Source organism: Alligator sinensis, unplaced genomic scaffold, assembly GCF_000455745.1.
Source record: "Alligator sinensis unplaced genomic scaffold, ASM45574v1 scaffold371_1, whole genome shotgun sequence".
In the NCBI taxonomy this organism is placed as follows: domain Eukaryota; kingdom Metazoa; phylum Chordata; order Crocodylia; family Alligatoridae; genus Alligator; species Alligator sinensis.
The window spans coordinates 1109401-1117345 of NW_005842262.1; the positions used below are offsets into that span (position 1 = coordinate 1109401).

At 46.2% G+C, this 7945-nt stretch overlaps 1 protein-coding gene across 1 annotated transcript in view; it reads right to left on the reverse strand.

Moving 5' to 3' along the window:
* The window catches only part of LOC102386025 (uncharacterized protein C9orf84), a 94283-nt gene extending 94071 nt beyond the window's left edge, over positions 1 to 212 (reverse strand). The window contains exon 1 of the mRNA XM_025208977.1: positions 46 to 212. The gene's annotated coding sequence lies outside the window, so the exon portion shown is untranslated. The remainder of the gene's footprint in view (positions 1 to 45) is intronic.
* Between the last annotated feature and the right edge of the window lie 7733 nt (positions 213 to 7945).

The window sequence follows — 7945 nt, forward strand, 5'->3', positions numbered from 1 at the left end:
TGCCGAAGGGCAGGGAGGGCCGCCAACGCTGCGGGACCCCCGTACCTCACGAGAGTCTTTCGTATGAAGAAGACACCCTTGCAGTTATGCAGGGCCAAGCGCTTCCACCGCCTGAGGAGAAGCTTCAAGAGGCGCCTCACTGACGTTCAAGAGCAGCGGCGCCGCCTACAACACCGGCTCGGGCAGCGCCGCTTGTATCACGCCTCCCGGAGGACGGGAAACCCAGCCCCGCTCGGATTGGCTGCGTCACACCCACGTTCCGCATCACCACCGCCTTTCCCACCCCCTCCTCATCCTGCAGCAGCCAATCAGAGGAAGGCAGGGGCGGGGCGAAGTGAAGCGTCAGGCACGTGACGCGCCTGGAAGGGCAGGGAGGGGAGCAGAGGGATGCTTGGTGGCGGCGCACGCGGGACCTGCTGCCTTGGCACCTTCCTGGCCTGTCCCTGCGCAGCCTGGGGCTGCTCTGGGGCATAAAGCAGTCAGCCCCCCTGCTCCAGGGCAGCTTAGGGTATCCCTTAAATGAGCAGGGACCTGGCAGGTGCAGTGGTGGTGTGTGCGGTGGCTGGCCCCACTCAGGGGGTTGCCTGGGGCCAATGCAGAGCCCAGCTTTTAAATTCAGGACAAAAGTTTTCAGGGTCTTCTGGGAGATCAGAGCGTGGTTCTGAAGCCCCTGCTTGTCCGAGGATGCAGGACAGTTGGTGTCTGCCTTCCCCTCCCTAAAGGACAGATCTAGCTCAGTCCTGCCAATCTGCTGCCAAGCAGCTGCACCTTCCAGCTCCAGGACCCAGAGCCCACACTATGCCCAGGCTGGCCTCCCCAGAGCTGTAGGGGCCGCAGGGCAGCATTTGACCGGTTTCTGCACAGGTACAGCTCCAGGAAGCGGTGAGGAATGGGGGCAGCTGCCTCACACAAAATCCCACTCCATTGGCAGTTTCCCCTGCAGTGTGCATATAGGTCTTGTGCGTTTTCATTCCTGGTCCCAAGCACTAGCTTCTAACCAGATGATGGCTGGCTCTTAAGTGATGATAGCACCCTAGTGAAGAACAGGAGGGGTTTTTAAATTGAAAATTGGAGCCCCCTAACTTCTTGGGGGTGGCATCTCTGTATAAGCAAAGCAAGTAGCTGATTGGGGCTTGACTAAGCAAACTCCAACAATGTGCATTTTCTTCCTATCCAGCAGCCAGACGAAGTATCAGCTCAGCCCCACTACTACACAGCACTAGCAGGGTGAAAGGAAGGTGCTGGTGGAGCTGGTGACTCTTTTGTGGGACAAGAAATGTAGGCAAATTGTGAAATCTTTACAAGAGCTTGGGGTCTCTACCTACTTAGTAGGGTTTGGGTAGCTGTGGTTTGGATTTGTTCTGGGAGATGATTGGTATATCCTTTGTAATTCATATCTTACATGCTACAGACTGAACCTTTCGAAGTGGAGGGCAAGGGAATTGATTCTCCTCACCTCATCTCAAGCTTGTTGCAGGAATTTACTACTGTCTCTTTCATTTAGAGATATTATGCATCACTTTCAACTTGAGGCATATTAGGTGTTTTCAGGCAGTGTCATGAAGAAAAAAGTAAAGGTATCACGTCTATAAAACATTTAGTTTCTGTCACCTTAACTCAAAGGAGGAAAAGAATCTTAATTTGATTAGAATCCTGATGGTCAATACAAGAATTGAAAGGGAGAAAAAGAGGCAGAAGGATGAAGAACTGAAGTAAGAGGGTGAGAAAGGGAAGTTAGGAGAAGATTTGCACAGAGGGGCAAGCACATTGATACTAATGGAGAAAGGGGAGAGGAAGAGACCAGGTAAAGGAGGCTTAAACAAAGGCAACAGAAAGGAAAAATAGAATAAAAGGATGACATTTTAATAAAGCAACATTATTATTAAAAAGGGAAAGGACAATATTTAACAGAGAGAATAGGAGGTGGGGGGTGTTGAGAGATGAAAACTGAAGAGAAAAGAGGCAGTGCTATAAAGAAATGTCTTGAAAGACAGTGAAAAGCAGTGCTGGGGTGGAGTGTTGTAACCATGATGATGCAGGAAATGAGAAAGAAGCAAGGTTTTTGAGAGCACTATCTTTTATTAGACCAACTGTATAGTAGGGAGATATTTTAAAGCTTTTCTACCATTTCTCCTTACTATACAATTGACCTAATAAAAGACATTACCAACTCCCCCCCCCCAAATACAAACAAACCTAAAACCAAGCAAACTAAACCTTTGCTTTTTCAAGACAGGATAGTAAGATTGTGAGGCTTTAAGAAAAACTAAATTGACCACCTAATAAACTAACAAACAAGTTAGGAAAATTAATATAGCAAAAATACATCACTGAGACTTCACTGAGTCAAATTATGATTTTTATTACACTGCTATAAAGCTTCAATAACTCATAGAAACTCAATGGGTTTACTTCAGAATAACACCAGTGTAAAATCAACCAGAATCTGACCTTTGAAGTTTAAAAGAGATAAAATGTAGAAGGAAAAAAAAATGCGTAAATATTTGTAGCCAGTGCTTCAAGTTAAATTTTATCGGAAGTTTTCTTCAAATGACAAAATACTTCCATGAATAACGATATGTTTACCTGTAAACATTTTTCTTATATATTTTGTAACATTACAAGATACATCCATCTCACATTTAGTCCTGTCTGCTTTTCCTTTATTCCTTTATCCTGAGGAGTTTTGTGTATGGACCAGGCCCTCAGTGTGCAGTATCAGGGGGAATAAAAAAAAGAAAAGGTTCATACCCCAAAGAGCTATCCATCTATGAAAAAGACAACAGGAAAGAGAGAAGTACTGACAGATGGTGAATACAAGGAATCAATGAGAAATTATTGCTCATCATACTAAGCAGTGATTTCAGCCTATCAGCAGCATAACAGATGTTAAGATTTTTATGGGCTTTGGGGCAAGTGAAAGATATAAGGAAAGATTTGGAAGAGGATAATGGCTTATATTTCCAGTTTTTTGTGAGGAGCTCCTTTTGTGTGTAAGAGGCAATGCAGGAGAAAGTCTGAAGGCACTTGTTTAAAAATTAGGTGGGACAGAGAAAGTAACATTGTGGTTTGATTAGTGGCAAAAGTCAATCCCTGGATACTGCATAAGAAAAGTAAGATTGTGAAGGGTCTTGAAGATGAAGACAACATGTAGCTTACGTTTGATGCCACTTTCTAAAAACACTGGTACGCTTTTAGAGATTTATTAGATTTCATTGATGTTAAGGCTGGAAGGGACCTTGCAAGATCATCGGGTTCAGCCCCCTGCCCAAAGGGCAGGCAGTCAGCAGGGGTCAAATGATCCCAGTCAGATAGGCATCCAGGAGTTTCTTAAAGGAATCCAGAGGAGGTGCTTGCACCACCTCTGGGAGAGAGTCTGTTCCAGGCCTTGGGGGCTTGGACAGTAAAGACGTTTTTCCTTATGTCCAGCCTAAAACGGTCTTCCGAGAGTTTGTGACCATTGGACCTAGTCTTCCTATGGGGTGCCCTGGTGAACAGATGTTCTCCCAGTTCATGATGCACACCCCTTATATACGTATAGGCTGCCACCAAGTCACCCCTGAGTTTTCACTTTTCCAGGCTGAAGAGTCCCATGTCTCTTAGCCTGTCCTCATAAGGCCTGCTTTCTCATCCTGTAAGCATTTGCGTGGCTCTCCTCTGGACACTCTTGAGTTTTCCACATCCTTTCTGAATTGCAGAGTCCAAAACTGGACACGGTACTCCACCTGCGATCTCACCAAGGCTGAGTAAAGCGGGAGGATGACTTCTTGGGTCTTGTTTGAGATGCATCGAAAGATGCAGGGCAGAGTTTTGTTTGCTTTGCCGGCTGCAGCGTCGCATTGGTAGCTCATGTTCATCTTGTGGTCAATCATGACCCCCAAGTCTTGTTCAGATGTGGTGCTAGCTAGTGTAGGACTGCTGAGCCTATAAGTGTGGTGTGGGTTCTTTCTTCCAAGGTGGAGCACGTTGCATTTCTCAGCGCTGAATGCCATCAGGTTTTGATCTGCCCACCTTGTAAACCTGTTAAGGTCGGCCTGGATTGGCAGTCTATCCTCTAGGGTGGTTGCACTTCCCCATACTTTGGTGTCATCAGCAAACTTAGCCAGTCCGCTTATAACACCCAAGTCCAGATCATTTATAACACTGTTTATAACACCCAAGTCCAGACACATTGAAATGTACAGGTCTGAGAACGGAGCTCTGGGGGACACCACTGGTTACAGTGTGCCAAGTTGATTTGGTTCCATCAGCTATCACTCTCTGTGTCCATCCATGGAGCCAGTTCCCCAGCCATTGGACCATGAGATTGTCTGGGCTACAATTCCCCATTTTCTCCATGAGGACATGGAGAAGCCTAAAAAAAGGGAAGGCTGAGAAAGGACTTCGTAGCAGCTTAGTGCTACATCAGGGGAGTACATCAAGGGCTCAGCAAATCTTTTCTCTTTCTGGGCCATTAAAAAAAAAATGTCTGCCTTAATGGCTGTCCTAGGGTTTGTATAGATAACCTGTTGTGTTTTGCTGCCAGATAGGTTTGCATGACATTTCCCATTGTGGTCTAGATTGTAACTAGCTCCTAAATTGGTGTGCAAGGTACAGATGAGGTGCATCAACTCTTATCACCTGAATCTCCTAGCATTTTTGTCAGCACAAGAAAGCAGTGTCAGGTTCCAAATGAAATCCTACCTCCTTGTTGTCTGTCGGGAGATATGCCACCTACTGCATTATTCTGTGAGATGCTAGGCATTTGTATTTGCTTGTATACTTTGGGACTGTGGAAGGTACAGTTCCTCCTGAAACTCTCTGTGAGTTGATTCAGGCACGTTTTGTACAGTGGCTAAAAGCCAAAACCATGTTCTTCATGTGTATTAATTCTACAGGGTAATTTAAGTGATCACTTTGGACCATTTGGCCCTATGAGCATTAAAGTCAGTTGTATTTCATGAGGGAAGGTATCAAATGAATAGATATCGGCCCAATACTGCCACCATTACAGATTGTTTTGCCAAAACAGCCATGCATTCCAAATTTGTGCTAGACAATCATATTCTTCCTTCACAATACCTATGTTCTAACTTAGTAGGTAACCTGGGGAAAAGAAGTGATGGCCCATTCAGGAGAGATTCTCACATTGGACTATTAGTAGCATAGGAATGTAGCTATCTATATGAGCCATCATAAAAAAATGACATTCTATTAGGATACTGATGGGATTCTATTCCAGCAAATGTTGAAGAGTAATATAGACATAGATTCATAGATTGTAAGGCTGGAAGGGAGCTCAGAAGACCATCAGGTCCAGGCCCCTGCACTAGGCAGGAAGGACAACTGGGGGTTAGGTCACCCCAGCAAGGTGACTATCCAGTCTCCTCTTGAAGATTGCCAGGGTAGGCAATTGCACCACCTTTGGAGGGAGCTTATTCTACAGTCTGGACACCCTAACTGTGAAGAAGTTTTTCCTAATGTTGAGTCTGAAATGGTGTTCCAGGAGTTTGTGGCCATTACTCCGGTTTTCCAAAGGGTGCTCTGGTGAACAGTTGTTTGCCAAGCCCTTGATGTACTCCCCTGATGTAGCGCTATGCTGCTACCAAGTCCCCTCTCAGCCGTGTCTTTTTTAGGCTAAAGAGTCACAGGTCCCTCAGCCTTGTATAGCTTGCCGTGCAAGTCTCTGATCATACAGGTGGCTCTTCTCTCGACTCTCACAAGCTTTTTTACATCCTTGTTAAAGTGCAGTGCCCAGAACTGGACACGGTACTCCAGCTGTGGTCTCACCAATGCTGAGTAAAGCGGAAGAATTGATGCATGCCAGAGTATTATTTGCTCTGCTGACTAAAGTGTCATGCTGACAGCTCTTATTAATACTGTGGTCTATTATTACCCCTAGGTTCCTTTTTCATTTGTGGTGCTGGTCAGTTTGGCACCACCAAGCCTGTAGGTGTGTAGGGGATTGTTTGTCCCCAGACGCAATACTTTACATTTCTTGATGTTGAACTTCATCTGATTCTGATCCACCCAACTTGCTAGCCTGTCTAGGCCCCCCAGTATCTGCAGCCTATCTTCAAGTGTGACCACGCTTCCCCATAACTTGGTGTTATCCATGAACTTGGCCAGTGAGCTCTTCACCCCCACATCCAAATCATTGATAAAGATGTTGAAAAGTACTGAACCAAGCACCGACCCCTGAGGGACACCACTGGCCACTTCTCACCAGGACGTCACAGATCCGTTCATTAGAACTCTCTGGGTCCTACCCCACAGCCAGCTTCTTACCCATGTAGAACAAATCTAAGAGGAAAATGAATTTAACTTCCCACTTGAGAGCTGGAGAGGGAACAATGGTTATATATTTATCGTTTTTAATTTTTAACATTTATTTCTGTATTATCATGTCAAAAGAGAGTGTTTTACTAGCCAGGCTTCTGTCCCATGAAAGTTAAAATCTTAATCGGTGAGATGCAGATAATATATAAAGGGAAAATGTTTAAGTTTTTAGGTTTGGGTCACTTTTACCTGTTCCCTTTTTTTCTTTTGGTTATTTTTGCAAACACTTTGTGCCCTCCTTGTCTCGAGAATACGCTTGCGTGCTGCCTTGGCGCGTGCACCGGGTGTTGGCTGCTGCGCGGGTTCCAGTGACCTCTGAATGAGCCTACGATCACCCTGGAGAAAGCCCAGAGACTCACTTGCTATGACTTTGATGATATCTTCAGTGGTGGGCTCCCCTTCAATGGGCTCCCTCAGATTGGGCACAGCCTTTGGCGGGTATCCATGGGGCTCTGCCTCCCCTACACCTCATCCATGCGCCAGCCTCTATGATGGCCCCTTGGTGTTCACAAAGCTCACCCTCCAATGTTGTCTCTTCCCGTCTCTCTCGTGGGGAGAGAGACAATGGTTCGTGTCAGCCTCTGCATTCCTGGGGCATCTTGACTTGCTCCCGGCCTCCCAATGGACCTTTGGCTAAGCCTGGCTGTTGGCCATGGTCCTTCAGCCACTCCTACCTTTGGAGTGCTGCCTCTGCCCTTGCTGTTACCTCAGGGCCTTTTGGGGCTGATCCCCATCAGAAAGGGACGGGAGAAAGAAATGACAAACAAAAAAAGAAAAAAGATTTCAACAGCAGTTCAGGGTACGGTCCTTGTCCGTCGCCTTTCCACTCACGGACACGTTGCTTTATAGTCTTTGTTGTCCCTTGATGTTGTCCAAGGTCCTCTCCCCTTGTGGGGACCCCTCCTGGTGCTCTGGTTCCATGTCCCGCCCTGCACACTGGTGTAGTATATGCCTAACATGGGAAGCACCCTCACCGTGTGCCTCCTGCGGTGCCTCCCCGATGTCTCCCTCGGTGCCGGCTTTTATCCCAGCTGGGTGGCGTCCATGGATGATGTCACCTGCCGGCTTGAGCCAGAAATAGGTGTGGCGCACAAACCGTGCGTCCACCTCCTCTCCTCCTGCAAGAGGTAAGTTTGCCCTGGTTTCAGGGCTTTTTGTGTAGTGGTGGGCTGTCCCTTTTTCAAGTCACCTGTCTCCTGGTGGCTGTCCTGGGACACACTTCACTGAGGGAGTAGAAGAATTCTGGTAATAGTTCATGTTTTGTTGTTTCTTTCTTACTGAAAATCCATGGATCTTATCATATGAGTACATATACATTTTGTATCAGTTGAACTGTTTCATTAAGAGTTGATTTTCTACAGAAATAGTTAGATTGGTACAGCTCCTAGTGTGGATGCAGTTATATTTGTATAAAGGTTCAGTGCCTTATACTAGGATAGCTTATTTTCTCCCATAGAGCCATGCTGGTAGAGAGAGTTTTGTTCACTCCAGAGAGGTGTATTGCTTCACATATGTACTGTTGTGTGTTTGTATAAATATACTTAGGGTAGTAAGCATAGAATTTTTCATCAACATTTTTCCTTGATTTTTTGGCCTTTCAAACCCCCCCCCCCCCCCCCAACACCAA